We start from the raw sequence: 20,926 nt of genomic DNA, 5'->3' as shown, positions 1-20,926 counted from the left end.
GAACAATTAGTCACTGTGGTAAGGGAACAAGTTAAGGCCATCCTACATGAAGATAATGTGGGAAGACGTGACTTTTTCTATAAGAATTTCAAGGATGCTCAACCACCTACTTTCGAGGGCGAAAGAGACCCGTTAAAGAGTGCCCGGTGGATCTCCGATATGGAGGGGGCCTTTCGAACTTGTGAATGCCCGATTCATAAAAAGACAAGGTATGGTTGTAGCATGCTAAGAGGTGATGCGAAGCTATGGTGGGATGCAAAAATCCAAGTTTATGGCGAAGAACAATGCATGGATTGTACTTGGGATGAATTCAAAACGGAGTTTTTCCAAGAGTACCGAACTTCGGCCAACCTTACTAGACTAAAGGACGAGTTGCGTTCCTTGAGGCAAGGGTCGATGGATTTGAATACTCTTAAATCCGTTTACTTGTCAAAAACTCAATTTTGCCCGGAGTATGTCGGGAATGATAAGATGTTGAAGGAAGACTTTTACTGAATCTTGAATGACAACTATCAAGAAAAGATTAGTGTGAACGTGGTGAAGAGTTTTGATGAGTTGTTTGATATGGCCAAAGGGTTCGAGACGCTCATCTTGAGAAAGAGTGGCTTTACCTTCGGCAAAAAGAAGTTTGAAGCTACTAGTCATTCGAACTTTTCTAACAAGAAGCACAAGAAGGGCTCCGAGAGTGTCGGTAGTGTTAAGAAGGGTGCTTCCGGTGATTTTACTTATGCTTGCTACAATTGTGGGCAAAGGGGGCACATGGCTCGTGAGTGCCCAAAACAATCATCCACAACCAAACTCACTTGTTTTAATTGCGGTAAAGAAGGGCATAAGAAGCCGGAGTGTCCCGACTTACGCAATGATAATGTTAAGAGGTTAGAAAAGGCGGCGGGTACGGCCCGGAGGCGAAACTATTTGATGACCAATGACGAAGCCAAGCAATCAAGTGAAGTCATCTCAGGTACTTTCATGGTTAACTCTAATCCGGCACGGATATTATTTGATAGCGGTGCTAATTTGTCTTTTGTGTCACCTCGAATTGTATCTAAGCTTAACAAACCGCTAGCTAAGTTAAGTCGTCTGGTAGAAGTCGAAATAGCGGACGGCAAGACGGTGCTAGTGGTTGATGTTTGTAAAAATTGTGATGTTGTGTTTGGTGCCGAAAACTTTAAAATCGATCTCATTCCTATGACTTTGGGTGATTTTGATATTGTTGTTGGTATGGATTGGCTCGATCGAAATAGAGCCGGTATCGCATGCCATGAAAAATCTATTCGAGTGAAGACCCCAAGTGGGGGAGAGTTAATTATTCACGGTGATAAGCATAGAAGACTTGTGCCGATATGCACTTTTGCACGGGCACGTCGTTCTCTTGCTAGTGGTGGCATGGCTTTTCTTGCCCATGTTGTTGATACTCGTGAGGAGCCACCACCTATTCGTGAAATTCCAGTGGTAAGTGAGTTTGAAGATGTTTTTCCGGATGAGTTACCGGGTATTCCGGAGGAAAGACAAGTAGAATTTCGCATTGAGTTGGTTCCGGGAGCTACTCCCATTGCTAAAACTCCTTATCATTTAGCACCAACGGAACTGCAAGAGTTGTTAAATCAAACCCAAGAGTTGCTTGAAAAGGGTTTCATTCGACCGAGTTCCTCGCCGTGTGGTGCTCCAGTTTTGTTCGTGAAAAAGAAAGATGGAAGTATGCGGATGTGCATCGATTATCGGGAGTTGAATAAAGTGACGATCAAGAATCACTATCCATTGCCTCGGATTGACGATTTGTTTGATCAACTCCAAGGTGCGACGTATTTTTCTAAGATCGACTTACGGTCCGGCAATCATCAAGTGCTGGTCCGTGAGGAAGACATAGAGAAAACGTCTTTTCGAACGCGTTATGGGCATTTTGAATTTGTAGTTATGCCTTTTGGTCTTACGAATGCACAGGCAGCATTCATGGACCTTATGAACCGAGTGTGCCAACCTATGTTGGATAAGTCGGTAATAGTGTTCATTGACGACATACTTGTCTATTCTAAGAGTATGAAGGAACATGAGCACCATTTGCGTGAAGTGTTGAAGACATTGCGGAAGGAGAAGTCGTATGCAAAATTCTCCAAATGTGAATTTTGTCTAAGGGAAGTTCAATTCCTTGGCAATATTGTGAACCAAGAAGGTATTCAAGTAGATCCGGGGAAGAAAGAAACGGTGAAGAGTTGGGGACGACCGACTACGCCTACGAAAATCCGAAGTTTTCTCCGGTTGGCCGGTTATTATCGTCGGTTTATCCAAGACTTTTCTAAGATTGCTTCTCCTTTGACGAAGTTGACGAGGAAGAACGTAAGGTTCAATTGGGAAAACGAGCAAGAGATTGCTTTTCAATTGTTAAAAGAGAAGTTGTGTCAAGCTCCGGTGTTAGTGTTACCGGAAGGGGTAGAAGACATGACGATTTATTGTGATGCTTCTTTAAAGGGCTCGGGTGTGTTTTGATACAAAGAGGTAAAGTCATCGCTTACGCTTCTCGACAATTAAAGGAACACGAAAAGAGATACCCGACTCATGATCATGAATTGGCTGCGGTGGTACATGCGTTGAAAATTTGGTGCCACTACTTGTATGGTGTCAAATGTATGATTTATTCGGATCATAATAGTTTGAAACACCTCTTTAATCAACGAGATTTAAATTATCATCAACGTAGGCGGATGGATGTAGTGAAAGATTATGATTGTGAAATACTTTATCATCCGAGCAAGGCGAATGTGGTCGTGGATGCGTTAAGTCGAAAGAGTCATCACCCGGCATTACGATTGGGATTGTTACGTATGATTATTACTTATGATTTTCTTGAAAAACTTGGTGTGATTCAAATAGAGGCTTACGTTCACAACAAGCATGCGGAGCGAATTGTGGGGCAATCGGAATTCATTACTATGGGTTCGCGTGGTTTGTTGTCCTTTCAAGGAAGATTGTGGGTGCCTAAGATGGATGAGTATCGACAAGTGCTACTTGATGAAGCACATAAGTCAAGGTATTCCATTCATCCGGGCGCAAGAAGATGTATCTTGATTTGAGGAAGGATTATTGGTGGCCGGGCATGAAACGTGATGTTGTGAAGTATGTGGAGCAATGTGTCACGTGTTTGCAAGTGAAGGCCGAGCACCAAAAGCCGTATGGTAAGTTACAACCTTTAGAAATCCCGAAATGGAAATGGGAGCACATTACCATGGATTTCATTACAAAGTTACCTAAAACGGCGAAAACCCAATTTGATTCGATTTGGGTGATTGTTGATCGATTGACGAAAAGTGCCTTGTTCCTTCCCATTCGAGAAGCTATATCGTCGGAGACCTTGGCTAAGTTGTTTATCAAGGAAGTCATCTCTCGACATGGAGTTCCTATATCTATTATTTCGGATCGAGATACCCGTTTTACATCTCGGTTTTGGGAAAAGTTTCACGAAGATATGGGTACACAATTGAAGTTGAGCACGGCATACCATCCTCAAACGGACGGTCAAACCGAACGTACAAATCAAACTTTGGAAGATATGTTACGAGCGTGCATTATTGATTTCGGTGGTAGTTGGGATGAGCATTTGCCTTTGGTGGAATTCTCGTACAATAATAGTTATCATACTAGTATCGGCATGCCACCATATGAGATGCTTTATGGGCGTAGATGTTGAACCCCGATTTGTTGGGGTGAAGTGGAACAAAAGGAAATCGGGAGTACCAATTTGGTTTTAGAAACGAATAGCAAGATTGATATGATTCGAGAGCATTTGAAAAAGGCTCAAGATAGGAAAAAGTCGTATGCCGACAAACGTAGACGAACGATCGAATTCCAAGAAGGTGACATGGTGATGCTTAAGGTTTCACCATGGAAAGGTATTATTCTATTTCGAAAATGGGAAAAGTTAGCTCCTCGGTTTATTGGACCATTTATGGTTTTAGATCGTGTTGGTGAAAGTCGCGTATCGTTTGGAATTACCCGAAGAGCTTGCGGGGATCCATAATACATTTCATGTTTCCCATCTCCGTAAGTGTCTTGCGGATGATTCATCTTGGGTGCCATTAGACGAGATCGAACTAAACAATATGTTAGAGTACATTGAGGAACCGATTGCCATACTTAATGAGAAGGTCAAAAGGTTGAGACATAAAGAGGTTAGGACTTTTAAAGTTCAATGGCGTCATAGTAAGGGTTCCGAGTTTACTTGGGAGCCCGAAGAGTTTGTGTTGGTTTATCTTACTTCTTGTCATGCGGCTTGGATCGCGAGGACGCGCTCCGATTCAAGTGGGGGAGAGTTGTAACATCCCGTTTCCCCGTACACGTCTAAAGGTACATACTTAATCATTAGTACGTTTGTAACTCGTTAGTTTATGTGGAAATGTATAGATATGTGTGTAGATATGTGTATATACGTAGATATGCTTGACAATATGCGCATATACAAGTTTATACATGAGTTTTGATAGCGTTAAGTCTTGTGAGACTATTGTTGAGGGTTAGGCGAATATATGAAGCGGGAATAGAGTGTACAATTAAATAAAAATCAAAATTTTCTTAAGGTGGTCGAGCTGTTCAGGTACAACTTTAAGCCGCGCTGCAACAAAGTGGTCCGCGCCGCGACATATCAAGCAAACCTGGATCAGAGAATGAGTTATGAAGGGTCTATTTTCCCTTTATACGTCGCGCCGCGACGAATTAAGCCGCGCCGCGGCAATCCTGCTGGACAGATTCCAGACTTAGCTCTTTTTAGGGGATTTTAAGGGGCAAAATGGTAAATTGACGTGTAGATCTGATGGGAGCTTTAAATCTCAACCAATTATTCATTTAATTCAATTTCTTTTCTCTTTTCTTTCCATTTTCTCTCCCAAAACTTAAAAGCCCATTTGTGTTCAAGTGAGATTTGAGAGTGGAGAATTGTGAATCAAACCATGGAGCAAGAATTAAAGTTGTTGCTTGTGTCTCTAGCTACACGTTGATAGTCTCGGTAAGTTCTAACTCTAAGTTTTGAATTTTAATTGGTTAATGGTTAGGGTTTTGGTTACTAGAGGTTTGGGGTGACCCATTTGAGGGTAAAATGGGTGAATTTGGGTTATGTTGTTGTAATGAAACCCTAATAGCCACAAACTAGGGTTTTGGTCTTGTGATTTGAGGTTGTAAGTGTCAAATGGTATTGCTAGTCACTAATACACTTTTAGATTTATGAAAGAAGTGTTAATGGGTAAGTTTGACTTGATTGTGAGGCTAAGTAATTAAAATGGGTCAAAATGTACTAGTTGACCTAGTTTGGGTGAAATGGGTATGAATTACCCTAAGTTTGTGTTAGTTGAGGTTAGAAGACTTTAATTCACTAGCTTTAGTGGTTAAAGTTGGGTCTTGGCCATTTAAGGGCGGTTTTGGTGTGGTTGAGTCATTTAATGCGAATTGAGTCATTAAATGCTCAAGTATGTGTAATGTGGTTAATTCCACTAGTGTGTAATTGAATGTGTACTTATGTAATAGGTACCTTGCTTTGAAGCCATCAGAAGCATTAAATCACCACTGAGGTGTTAAGGTGAGTGGAATAATTATATGCGTGCATGTATGATGTATTTATTTGTGTAGTATGAGTTGTGAAGTGTCGAGGTGTTAAGACACCACTACTCACGTGATGGGTATAGCATCGAGGTGTTAAGATGCCACCTAGGGGTGAAGTGTCGAGGTGTTAAGGCACCACTCCGTAGAATAGATGGGTGAAGCATCGAGGTGTTAAGATGCCACTCGGGTTGAAGTATCGAGGTGTTAAGATGCCACCCGTGGGGTTAGTGTACGAGGTGTTAAGTGCACTAATGGTTGTTATGAACTCCGACGGTATTTAAACACCGTTCCCTCGTTCGATTGGTTAACCATGGTTGTGTGTGGATTGTAGCATATTATATTGTTTAAACTATATGCTATTATTATGCTGGCTCATATGGTGGAAGGTTTGGTAATGTACTTGGGATGGTATGATTATTCATATTGCTAACATGTATGCGGAAAATGTGTAAGTGATTGCAAGTAAGTAGGTTGTATATATATACGTATAATTGTTGCACTCACTAAGCATTAGCTTACCCCTCTCGTTGTTTATCTTTTTAGATGCAGGTGTGGACAAGGGCAATGGGGTTGTTGGGCACTAGGTGTCCCTTGATGATGTTATGTTGGAGCTTTTGGAAGTTGGCCTAGCGTTTTGGGTAGTTTAGTCTCAAACCATGCTCGATGTGTTGTTTGGTTTAAAACTATCATTTTTGTATTGGTCAAACTTGTAACTCATTTGTTAATAGCCTTTGTGCCTTTTGTAAACACTAAAACTTTTTGTATGTTCCAACGAACGTGTGGAATGGTTACATATTTAATTGGCGCGTAAATGTGTATTATTTTAAAAAAAAAAAATTATCGTATGGAATACGGGTTGGGTTGTTTTAAACATAATCAAATCGTTTATCTATATTAATCAATAATGATAAAACTCTATTTATCAACTCATATTCGTCATGAAAACATTTTTATTGTTAGCCATGACCACCTCACTCAAATTTCGGGACGAAATTTCTTTAACGGGTAGGTACTGTGATGACCCGGAATTTCTGAGTCATCAATTTAAACTTAATCTTTATATGATTCCGACACGATAAGCAAAATCTGTAATGTTGGGTCTCAAAACATTTGAACTGTTTTCATACATTCATGTAAATTCGACTTCTTCCGACGATTCACGAACAATTGATTTTAAATAGATATGTGTGTATATACATAAATAATAATTGGAAATATAATTTGAAAAATTAAAAGAAGTAATTGTTAGAACTAACAATGTAAAAATAAAATAATATATATGATTATTATTTAAACCATATCTATATATGTAAATGAAGTATATTGAATATATATAGTTTTGAATTTATTTTGTAAGCGACAATAACTCTCAATTTTAATTCTATCGATATTAAGTAAGTTAAAATCAAACTTATATTATTTTAAAATAAACTGTGATCCAAAAATGAGTAATATAAATCATAGTCTTATTAGCATTATATTTAAGATCTAATTATTAAATTTTAACATTTTTTTATATTTTACCCGGATCGAGCGCGGACAGTTGATATAATTTTTATTTAATAATTTTAAACAATTAATGATCGATATTTTTATTTACACATTAATGAATGAAATAAATAAAGATACTTAATATAAAATTTTAGAATTTTTCTGAATACTTTCATCTATCACTGGATAAAAACGAAGTATGAAATAATATCCGAAAAATTTATTATCAACTAGAAGATGACAATAGTTATGGTGGCTATACTATGTGTACAAAAATTTTAAACTCTAATTATTATTAAGTAAATGTGTACATTGAGTGGATGTTTCTTTCACCTTTTATCGATATCATATGATATATGCAAAGGATCATACGTTTTGATTGACACACAAACACAAACCACTAATTTCATTTTACATCTGTGAATTTATTTAGATTACTATGTAATCACTATACTTGATTGAGCATCTTCAATTAAACAATTAGTAAATATTCTATATATTAATATACATATATAATTGTGATGAAATCAAGCAAATCCATCTTATCTTTCTCCTTCCTTTTCTTCATTTGACGTCATTATAGTACTATAATCTTACTTTATGTGATTTAAATCACAAATAAAACACAATTGGTGGATTCATCCGTGATAATTGAAGTATCATTTGGTCAATGTATTTAATCTCTTATTGGCCACTTACAAAAAACAAATTCATATATACATTACACACAATATATATATCTAAGATCAAACTCAACACAATTCAATTTTCTATCACCCATCAATCTACGGACCACCATCCTCCACCATGATCGACTGACTACCAATCTACACCACCAACACCATCACCCTACAAATCACTAGCAAACTGCTGAATACCAGGTTTCGTATGACAGTTTCTTGATCAAACAAATCATCATCTGCAAATCATCATCAGCACCATCACTTTCTATTTCGGTTCTTTTATTGAACCATCACTAAACGTCACCAGTCATCACCATTTAACCCACACTACCCTTGTTTCCCACTTACAAATCCAAACCACATCGACACATGCTATGTGAGTGAGCCAAAGTAACAACTCCTTGTATCTTGTAAATAAACATACATGGATATATACTAACCACAAAAACCTGCAGTAATGGATAAGTTAATAAGATCAACATCAAAAACTTCACTATACAGACTCATACCATTTTTCTTCCAGCTCATCTTTAGTCACACCCAACAAATACCACAGTGAATCGTGTCAACCGTACCATGTAGCCAAATTCAACACAGTATATTCTTCCATAGTAGTAACCTGTGCAATACCGGATCTGTTGACACCATAAGTTTAGCGTCCATCATGTTCTCGAACTTAGTAATATAGTGAAGGGCAGTGACTCCCCAACCCGTTGCACCTGCATCAGAAACCAAGAACAACTTTAGTTACGAGACCAGTTTAACCAAACAATCGATATTATAACCGATTTACTACCTCCATCTAACCAAAACCACCACCCACAAACGTACTTAAACAATCATTCATTTACGTACGTACACCACCACAAATTACATCATTGAACACCACTTCAAAAATAACTAAACTGATTCCTATGTTTGCTGTTCGATCACAACAAACTCAATTATGTTCCTGGTTCGGTTAAACTCACCTAAGAACAACTATTCGAAGCTGCTACCATCAATTCATGTTTTAATTCTACACGATTGCGCTCTGTTGCAGTTACTCACTACCATTATCCAGAAATCGAAACCCAACAAGAATCAACCAAATACTACTACTGCTACTTCTTCGATTTTGATACCTAATTGTTTTTCTGCTATTCGATTCCTTCATTCTACTATTGATATGAATGAAGAGTGATATTGCTAGGATTATGATTATGACTAGGAATACATTACCTGTTCTGTTATGCCATAAGTATCTCCAAAATCATTAACCCTAATCAACAACAATCCTCTTAGATCTTACCTTCAGCTTTTGTTTGATCTTGTACGATCTGCTGTACTGTTTCTGGTTTGATACAATTCGATTGCCTCTTGTTCTACTATTGTTCGAAGGGTAAAAACCCAATCGAGAGAATAGCTATTCGATCGATTTGTTGATGTTGTTATTAACCGCAACCCTAAACCGATAACACAATTGATTTTTAAAGATGATGATATTGATGATGATGAAGATCGAAGGGTGTCGGTGATGAGAATAATACGAGGATTGAAGATGCTCGTTGTTTGATCTGTTAATTATCCAGGGAACCTCCGAACCTATTGTAGGTTATAAGGTCAATGGATTGGGCTATTAATGTAGCGACCCCGACAAATCGTCAAGTGACGGCGTCGGCTACGTGGGTCCCATTACCTGATTATAAGTCTTTAAGATAGCGTTTGACCAAAATATGTCGCCTTCATTTCAAAATAAAGATTGTTTCAAAGTTTACAAGAATTGTTCAACCACAAGTTAAGTTACAACGTTATAAGTACGATTGAAATCTAGGCGACACGGTTTAAGGTAAAGTCAAAAGACGCTCCATGAAAAGCATGTATACTCGACATCCAAAGCAAGTATCAATTAATGAGCGGAAGCATGTATCACATATCGTGCAAGACCTGAGAAAAACATAGAAATCTGTCAACGAAAAACGTTGGTGAAATCATAGGTTTAGTAAGTAAATTGTATTGAACCACAAGGTTCTTTAAGAATTGCTCAACCAGAATCATTCACATTCCAAAATAGTATTTGTATCACGAGCACCCAATTATCAAGGCTTAACCGAATCTTCCCTCTGAATTTTGAATTTAGTGTTAGAACTTACACTATACATTGTTGAAATTATATTTCATTCACTAACGGTAGCGAACCGTCTGAATGAGGGTTTGTTAAACCCGTATGGCCACACAACATAATTACACGCTTACACTTACACCCTGCAAGTGGAACTAATGATAATTGGATTGAGGACTTTTGTTCAAACTCGTATGCATCTTTGTATTCGTATTTGTTCACAATGTAAAAGCATGAAAAGTAAATAAGTATGAAATGTATGTGTTTCTCAGCCCACGATGTAAAGAATAAAAGTGATTGAAAAAGTGGGACTATGATCTCACCTTGAGTGCAAGAGTTAATAAAGTACTTCGACAAGTAAACGCGTGCAAAGACAAAGCTAGTCTTGACCTAAACATATAGGTTATATCAATAACGGTAAACACAAAACGGTCAAAGATGTTCAATTAGTCCTATGGCTCAATACAACTTAATTAATATAGCATGTGAAGCAAATTGTCAAGTTTCATGCAAGATACAAGTATAAAAGCATGTTAGGAAGATTGCATAATTAATTGGTTAAGTTTGACAAAAAGTCAAACTTGGTCGGGTCAAAGTCAACGAAAAAGTCAACATGTTCGGGTCGGGTCCCGGACTATTTTTCTATGCTAATTATTCATATACAAGTATATTAGAACAAGTTTCATGTGAATCGGAGGTCGGTAGCTAGTCAAACATTTCACGTGAAATGGGACAAAGTGGTCAGAATCTGACCAGGCCAATCCGCGCGCCGCGCGGGGATGGGGCGCGCCGCGCCACCATCTGGGCAGAGAATTCTGGTCAGTTTTTCAAAGTATGCACGAACCAAAACCTTTTCCAACCCAACTCTTGACCCGCAAACACTTATAATGCCTATCATATATCGTTGGAAAGGTATTTTGACGAGGAATACAACTAAGCACTTATGGTCCAACAATAACATCATTTACAATAGCCGAAATCTCGTCAATTGATCAAGAAACGTTTATTTTCAAAGTTTCAAGTTCGTAAAACGTATTTTATGATTCGGGAATCCAATTTACACATACGATATGCCGTTTCGAAGGTAATTAAGCATACATTGCATCTAAACACTTACTAACAACATTAACAAGCATTCAACGCATCAAAAGTTCATTTCAAAGTCTAACAAACCCTAACCAAAATTCACAAAAATCAATAATCGGGTTTTTGAAGTTTTCTTAATCAACCTACGCATCAAAACGAAGCTAGTGATACTAGTAACACAATTAAAACATGAACTTTAACAATCAAACAACATTTAATCTTCCAAAATGCAAGATTAAGCAAACCCATTTCAAATGTTCAAACTAGTTACTCAAAACAACAAATCGAGCAAGTAAATCATATATTCATGCTAGACACGAGCCATAGACACTAACTAACACCATTTCAAATCAAAAACACGAATTTAGAGAAATCTAGAGTTTTAGAAATGTTACCCAAACGAGATGAAGTTGGTATCAAATTGTAGAGGATGAAGAGAGGATTCCAAATATGTAATTTGTTTTGTTGTAAGCCTCCTAGATCGAATTTAGATGATGAATGATTGAATTGGGTGTTTGTGTGTGTGTTCTTGCTAGAGAGAAAGAGAGAGAGATGGAGGTGATTGAATGGTGGTGATTGGGGAGGACTAGTTGACCTAGTCAACTAGTTTGCCCCGTGTCAATTTTAGTCCCTCGAGTTTAGAAGCGGGTGCGGAAAATACCTAAACGGAATATTTTAAAACGCGTATTAAAATCCGATAACGAGAATATTTAGAATGTTAGCTAACGGAGGTTACGAATCTAGATACGAGGAATATTATCTAAAAAGAAAAAGACGGCGTTAAAAAATAATTTAACGGAAAAATGCGGGATGTTACATTATCCACACCTCAAAAGAAATTTCGTCCCGAAATTTAGTTGGAAGTAGTAGTCGATATCTCTTACTCGAGACTTAGAGTAGTAACTCTACGAATGAGTGAAGGTACTTTCTTGGACATTCCACGAATCCGGATAGTCGGGGTGTTACGTTGTATTGAGGTTCGATTTCACGATCCATGATTTCAACCAGTTTTCCCATGAAGAGGAGTTTGTCATCAATAGTTGGTGCATCTAAAAGGATTGCACATTCCTGTTCCGCATGACACGTTTCTAAGTTTGTTACACGAAATGTAGGATAAATGGAAACTTAATTGAGTCGGAAGTTCTAAACGGTAGGAAGCGGTTCTAATACACCCCAAGGTTTCAAAAGGTTCAATATTGCGGTTATAACCTTCCTCGATTTCCCAAAATGGATTACACCTTTCCAAGGTGCGGGTTCTCAATATTACGCGATTACACACTGGGATTTGTGAGGTTTTCATCTAAGTTTGGTATAACTCTTCTGGCGACCATGGGTTGTCTCTAGCCCGCCTCGGACTCGAACGATCTCAATTGTTGTTTCTTGATGGAGTTCAGATTTGGCGATTTGCTTGCCGCATGCTTTGGTTAAATGAATAGGGGTATGACATTTGCGGTCATATACGGTTTCGGAAGTGCTGCGTTAATATACTAGTGATAGCTGTCGTAGTAAGGGGAACTACTAAAGGTGACAATACCAGTCTGTAACATGTCTTTCCAAGATTGAATCGTACGTTTGCTCGGTTCGTCGGTTGTGGGAGATACGCGGTACATATGTCTAAGCGGGTTCCCAAGGTCTCTTGCAACGCTAGAGGTGAAACGAGTATTTCAATACATAATAAATGACGAAGATACACCGTGTTGGAATAGAATTTCTTAAGATATGTTTGAACAAGTCAGTTAGGGTTCGAAAAATGTTCGTTAGGACTATTCACCCTCGTGGCGAATACTAATGTAATATGAGGAGTTTCTCTATCCATGGAGAAATGTTACAAGGAGTTTCCTTAACGGAAATGCGAGCGATGAGGATAGGAGTGAAATGAGGACTTTGAATAGGATGAGCTTACATCTCGAGGTTGCCATAACGTGCCTCTAGTTGAAGAAAAGAAAAAAAATGCAGCCTGAAAGAGAAACGAGATAGTACACGTAATTGTATAGTTCGGGGTTGAATAATGGTTGGACGATTATCAGCAACGCAAGGGCGTTAAGTCAAAGAAGAGTGAAGTATCATTGGATTGTGTGCTATCTTAAATTCCAGTAATATCAGACGGTGACGGTGAAATAACAGAGGTATGTAGTGTGGTACGTGATGACGAGAAGATTGATCGGATCCACAATTTAGTATTCGAATTCTTCGTGTAAAATAACGAATTTTAGTTATGTTGATTTTTGAGTCGAGAGAGTATGCCTTTCGGCGTCAAAGTAGAAATATTTCCATATTTGAGTCCCACCTGGTGCTATACGAATTAAGCTAGTAAGGTTGGTGTGAATAATCACGTTCAAGATTCGGGCACGTAGAGGTTTAGATTTCTACCTTAATGAGTTATCGAGGGTAAAGAACGAGCATCACGAGAAAAAGTCGAAAATGAATTTGCGGTAAGTCTGAGTCATGAGAGTTTCCTGATTACATGTGGCTTGATTTGGAGATTGATTGTAATGCCTCGACCATTAACATCATGGTCTAGAAAATTGGACTTCGTTCAACAGAAATTCTCACTCGGAGAATTTGGTATAAAGTTGCTCTTTTCTCAAAAGTTCGAGCGTAAGATGGTGATGTTGTTCGTTTTCCTTCTTTACTTAAATAAGTTAAGACGTCATCTATAAATATGATAACAGATTTGTCTAGATAAGTTTGCATACGTGGTTTAGGAGGTTTATGGATACGGACGAGCCTTGGATAAATCGAATGGTACTAAGAGAGATTTACAACTAACGTTGCGAGTTCGGAAAAGACTCAGGAGACATCGTCTCCCTTAACCCCCAATTGATGATAACCGGAACGGAGGTCGATTTGGAAACTACGGGATTCGTGCAAATAATCATGAGGTAATGGATACGAGGGAGAGGGTATCGGTTTCCAACCGAAAATTACTCAGTTCACAACAATCTATACAAGATGATGGGGAAACATTTTTTTTTTTTTTTTTTTTTTTTTTTAACGAATAGGTTTCGAGCTCCCTAGTTCTATAGGTGTCAAGTCAAAAGTCTTAACGTATATCCTCCAATAAAATTTATAGGCACACAATATTTTCCGTTGGTCACTTAAATCGTCTAAGTAATATCTTGGGGAAAAAAAGTGGAATGTAAAGAGCACGAGTCAAAGACTTGGTTAATAAACATCTAGCGGTAATCGAATCGAATAAGTATGAAATATACTGTTTGTTGTGAAGAAACGTACCCGTGACTAGTCCATCGTCGTCTCGGGCATCCTAGGTGTCGATGTTGAAAGTTCAACGGCGTGCGTTGGGGTTGATTTTCTTGTTTGGGCACGCACTCCTAAAATGACCCGGTTGGCCACATTCAAAACAAACACCCGTCTTGGGTGCATTGTGCTCCTTTTGGGCGACGGGAGCGGTATTCCTACAATCGTGGGCTACATGGCCACTTCTTTGACACTTCAAGCAAAATGGTTTGCCACATTCACCTAAATGATGTTTGTAGCACTCGTTACAATACGGTAGGTGTCCGGTATAACCTTTCTTGCCGTTGGGGATGAAGGGCTTCTTGGCGGGGTTGTTGTAATTGCTTGATTGGGGGGCTTCCCATTTTCTTTTGTTGTCACCCGACTTATCCTCGGCTTTACGTGCCGGCACTTCAATCTCGTCTACTGTTTCAATCAATTGGCGGGCCATATTCAAAGCCTCTTGGTGGTTAGCGGGTTTGGATGACATTACTCCTTGTTTGATGCTCTTGGGGAGACCATCCATGTAAAGTTCAACCCTTAAAGATTCGGGGTTCACAAGATTTGGGCACATCAAAGCAAGTTCGGAGAATCATTGATTATAGGCCTTAAGGTCGTTCCCGACCGCTTTCAGAGCTCTTAGTTCTTGTTCGAGCCTTCGGGTTTCTTCGCGAGGAAAATATTCGGTGATCATCTTTCCTCTTAAGTCGGCCCAAGAGAGAGCGTGGGCTTCGTGGATACCCACCGATTGTACATACGAATTCCACCATGTGAGAGCGATACCGGCGAAGGTGTGAGTGGAATATCTAACCTTGTCTTGGTCTCGACAACCGCTTATGCTAAAGACGGCTTCCGTTTGCTCAAACCATCGGGTGAGCACAACCGGTCCCCCGGTTCCATCGAAAGTGTGAGGTTTGCACCCTATGAAATTCTTATAGGAGCATCCTTCGTTGGAATTTCTGGCTCCATTGTTGTTGTTATGATGATTGTTGTTATTGTTGTTGTTGGAGGAGTGACCGACCATGGCCGCATCCACGGCAGTGGCTATCATACGTTGGAGGGCTTGTTCGGGAGTTTCGGGAGGAGCGCGTCGACGAGCCATTGTTCCTTCATGACACAAGAATATAGTTGGTTAGTATTTTCAACAATACTAACCGGAGTATGGATTAAGGATAGAGAGAAAATTTTCCTTGACTAGCCCTAAATTCTTTATGTCATAATGTCGGAACGTCCATGTGAATCACCGTAATATAATCCCGGAAATTATATTACCCTGATTCTCATGTGCATTTAACATTACTTCATAAAGTCAAGATGGCGCATCAACAAAATTTATCAACGTAAGATCAAGATCGAATACGAGTTAGATATGATAGAAGAGTTCGAGTATAGATGCACAAATAGTCAAGTAATTCCTACTTCAGTCTATATGCCGGTTGTAGTCTAGATTCACCTATGTACCTTATGACTCGGGGTGGACACAAATGAACTCTAAATCCCTACAACCAAGGCTCTGATACCACTTGTAGCGACCCCGACAAATCGTCAAGTGACGGCGTCGGCTACGTGGGTCCCATTACCTGATTATAAGTCTTTAAGATAGCGTTTGACCAAAATATGTCGCCTTCATTTCAAAATAAAGATTGTTTCAAAGTTTACAAGAATTGTTCAACCAAAAGTTAAGTTACAACGTTATAAGTACGATTGAAATCTAGGCGACACGGTTTAAGGTAAAGTCAAAAGACGCTCCATGAAAAGCATGTATACTCGACATCCAAAGCAAGTATCAATTAATGAGCGGAAGCATGTATCACATATCGTGCAAGACCTGAGAAAAACATAGAAATCTGTCAACGAAAAACGTTGGTGAAATCATAGGTTTAGTAACTAAATTGTATTGAACCACAAGGTTCTTTAAGAATTGCTCAACCAGAATCATTCACATTCCAAAATAGTATTTGTATCACGAGCACCCAATTATCAAGGCTTAACCGAATCTTCCCTCTGAATTTTGAATTTAGTGTTAGAACTTACACTATACATTGTTGAAATTATATTTCATTCACTAACGGTAGCGAACCGTCTGAATGAGGGTTTGTTAAACCCGTATGGCCACACAACATAATTACACGCTTACACTTACACCCTGCAAGTGGAACTAATGATAATTGGATTGAGGACTTTTGTTCAAACTCGTATGCATCTTTGTATTCGTATTTGTTCACAATGTAAAAGCATGAAAAGTAAATAAGTATGAAATGTATGTGTTTCTCAGCCCACGATGTAAAGAATAAAAGTGATTGAAAAAGTGGGACTATGATCTCACCTTGAGTGCAAGAGTTAATAAAGTACTTCGAGAAGTAAACGCGTGCAAAGACAAAGCTAGTCTTGACCTAAACATATAGGTTATATCAATAACGGTAAACACAAAACGGTCAAAGATGTTCAATTAGTCCTATGGCTCAATACAACTCGATTAATATAGCATGTGAAGCAAATTGTCAAGTTTCATGCAAGATACAAGTATAAAAGCATGTTAGGAAGATTGCATAATTAATTGGTTAAGTTTGACAAAAAGTCAAACTTGGTCGGGTCAAAGTCAACGAAAAAGTCAACATGTTCGGGTCGGGTCCCGGACTATTTTTCTATGCTAATTATTCATATACAAGTATATTAGAACAAGTTTCATGTGAATCGGAGGTCGGTAGCTAGTCAAACATTTCACGTGAAATGGGACAAAGTGGTCAGAATCTGACCAGGCCAATCCGCGCGCCGCGCGGGGATGGGGCGCGCCGCGCCACCATCTGGGCAGAGAATTCTGGTCAGTTTTTCAAAGTATGCACGAACCAAAACCTTTTCCAACCCAACTCTTGACCCGCAAACACTTATAATGCCTATCATATATCGTTGGAAAGGTATTTTGACGAGGAATACAACTAAGCACTTATGGTCCAACAATAACATCATTTACAATAGCCGAAATCTCGTCAATTGATCAAGAAAGGTTTATTTTCAAAGTTTCAAGTTCGTAAAACGTATTTTATGATTCGGGAATCCAATTTACACATACGATATGCCGTTTCGAAGGTAATTAAGCATACATTGCATCTAAACACTTACTAACAACATTAACAAGCATTCAACGCATCAAAAGTTCATTTCAAAGTCTAACAAACCCTAACCAAAATTCACAAAAATCAATAATCGGGTTTTTGAAGTTTTCTTAATCAACCTACGCATCAAAACGAAGCTAGTGATACTAGTAACACAATTAAAACATGAACTTTAACAATCAAACAACATTTAATCTTCCAAAATGCAAGATTAAGCAAACCCATTTCAAATGTTCAAACTAGTTACTCAAAACAACAAATCGAGCAAGTAAATCATATATTCATGCTAGACACGAGCCATAGACACTAACTAACACCATTTCAAATCAAAAACACGAATTTAGAGAAATCTAGAGTTTTAGAAATGTTACCCAAACGAGATGAAGTTGGTATCAAATTGTAGAGGATGAAGAGAGGATTCCAAATATGTAATTTGTTTTGTTGTAAGCCTCCTAGATCGAATTTAGATGATGAATGATTGAATTGGGTGTTTGTGTGTGTGTTCTTGCTAGAGAGAAAGAGAGAGAGATGGAGGTGATTGAATGGTGGTGATTGGGGTGGACTAGTTGACCTAGTCAACTAGTTTGCCCCGTGTCAATTTTAGTCCCTCGAGTTTAGAAGCGGGTGCGGAAAATACCTAAACGGAATATTTTAAAACGCGTATTAAAATCCGATAACGAGAATATTTAGAATGTTAGCTAACGGAGGTTACGAATCTAGATACGAGGAATATTATCTAAAAAGAAAAAGACGGCGTTAAAAAATAATTTAACGGAAAAATGCGGGATGTTACAATTAAACGGGCCAAACAAATCCTTTTTACTTGGACTTCTATTTTGTTGATGGGTTAAATAGGTTTAGATGATTAATTAAAAAAAATAAGAAATGGATTAGCGGTTAGCAATTTGTGTGGAGCGAGAGGTCACGGGTTCGAGCCTTGTCTTAGGCATCTTTTTGTGAAAAGCTTCAAAGGTAGTTATTGTTATCATTATTATTGATATTATTAAAGATAAAAATATTATTATTATTATTATTATTATTATTATTATTATTATTATTATTATTATTATTATTATTATTATTATTATTATTATTATTATTATTATTATTATTATTATTATTATTATTATTATTATTATTATTATTATTATAATTATTATTATTATTATTATTAATTTATCACTTCATTATTATTATTATCATTATCATTATATTATCATATAACATTTTTATTATTAGTATATCAAATAAACATTTTCTATATTAAAACATATTTATGACATAAAACATAACTATACTAATATTTTTATAATAAATATTAATTAGTAAGTTAAAGTATATAAAAATATAAGTATATGTAATGAGATTATTAATGAAACATTAAAATAACAATTATATCACTAATAATAGGTAATTTTGTTCGATTACAAATATGTGTGTTAATATACATTAATGATATAGGTTCGTGAATCCGAGGTCAACCCTACATTTGATAAATGACGTCATATGTATTTTTACTACAAAATACAATAAGTGAGTTCATTTGCTCCCTTTTACTCATTACATTTTTGGGCTGAGAATACATGTAATGTTTTAATAACTGTTTTACAATATTTATATGCGTGAGTTCATTTGCTCCCTTTTACTCTTTACATTTTTGGGACTGAGAATACATGCACTGTTTTTTACAACTGCCTTATTAAATATTTTTGAAATATATTTTGAACTACGAATACATGAAATGCTTTTATAAATATTTGATGAGATAGACACAAGCAAAAAATTCCTCGAATGAATTATTATGCAGACAGAAGTTCTGCGGATTATTGTTGAATTATGTGGACATGATAATTGCCACCATTGAATGAATTATGTGGACATGATAATTGCCACCATTGAATTATGTGGACATGATAATTGCCACCAATTGATATGAATGTTATGTATCGAGAGAATGATTTTATACACAGGTTATGTGTATGTTATTTTGTGCACGAGATATGTGTACGGTCAATAAGATTTATGAAAAATGGATTTCGTACACGAGAAAGGTGTATTGTATTTAAAAGATATCGCATGTACATTACAGGTGGGTATAGGATTCGGGCCCATTTGTACCATGCAGCATTTAAATCTTGTGGTTTATAAAATGATGAATTTTATTGTTTTATGATAAACCTATGAACACACCAACCTTTTGGTTGACACTTGAAAGCATGTTTATTCTCAGGTATGAAAGAAATCTTCCGCTGTGCATTTTCTCATTGTAAAGACATTATTTGGAGTTGATCATCGCAATGGAACCAGATGTTGGTGACTTCGTCCAGATGGATTAGGACGGGGTACGACAACCGTGGTGACAATCGTGCAACTTGTTTTCACAAAACTGCGTTACAATTCAGTTTGGGTTTTCACGGTTGACTATGCGGTCGACCGTACCTTGACCGTGTGTTTAGCTGAAGTTTTAATTTCATTCTTTAACCTATGTTTGACTTGGTCGTTTGCAAGATAAAATATGGATTAGTGACCTTGCGTGTTTTATGTTAAGATGTCAGTCATCACTTATGCATATGTATATGTCATCATCAAAACATATTCTTTGGTTAATCACACTTTGGTTAACCATACTTAAGTTTATCGTTTAGTGCATTAACCCACATTCAACCAACACCGTCGTTGGAGTTTAAATTACCTTTCTTGTTGCGTGTGCATCCGCATATCGCGTGGCCAATGTCGTTTTGAATCCGGATTTGTATCAGGATTTTAGCATCCCGACTGATGGTTGCATACGAAGTTCACATCGGGGTTTTGGATATGTATGATGGATCCTAGTGTAAGACCCTAATCTTCATTGTACAGCAGAGTAAATAGAGTACATAAAGTGTGGGAATGATTGTGCAGTTAAACAGAAGTCAAAGAGTGATCTGAGCTCAGTACGCGCCGCGCACATCAAAGGGAGCGCGCTGCGCACCCTTTACTGTAGCCGGGTTCAGCCCTTTTTAATCAGATATTTTGATGGGCATTTTGGTAATTGCACTTGTGGACGAATTAAAGGCAGTTTGGTCAGTTTGTGGAGTATCATTCACTCCATTTTCAACAAACTTATCTTCTTCACTTTAATTTAGAGAGAGATTGTGATTTCTTGTGTGAGAGAGCTTAAATCCAAGAGGAAGGAACTTGTTTCGGGATAAAGTTCAAGCATTAAAGTTGTTCATCTCATCTCTAGCTTCGTTTTGGTTGTAGTGGTATGCTCTAACTTTAATTTCCTTACTTTGATTTTGTGTAAGGGTTAGGGTTTGAGTAAATGATGAACATAAAACCCATATTTAGTGAGTTTGGGTGTTCTTGGGTAAAATGGAGTCATGAAGGTTAAATGGTAACTAACCTAGGGTTTCAAAGTATTAAATGATGTTTATGAACCTTAATTGGTTAGTTAATTGCTAACACACTTAGTAATTGGTAAATGGGTGTTAGTTGGGTTAATGGATGACCCGAAATGGGTGTATCGACTTTAAATTAAACAAAGGTTTGATTATTGACCTAGTTGGGAATTATGGGTATGAAATAAACTAATTATGTCTTAGTAAGTGTTGTTGGACCTTAATCACTAGCTTCTAAGTGATTGATGATGG

This window comes from Rutidosis leptorrhynchoides, chromosome 7, assembly GCF_046630445.1.
Source record: "Rutidosis leptorrhynchoides isolate AG116_Rl617_1_P2 chromosome 7, CSIRO_AGI_Rlap_v1, whole genome shotgun sequence".
NCBI classification, from domain to species: domain Eukaryota; kingdom Viridiplantae; phylum Streptophyta; class Magnoliopsida; order Asterales; family Asteraceae; genus Rutidosis; species Rutidosis leptorrhynchoides.
This window is presented reverse-complemented; position numbering follows the sequence as displayed.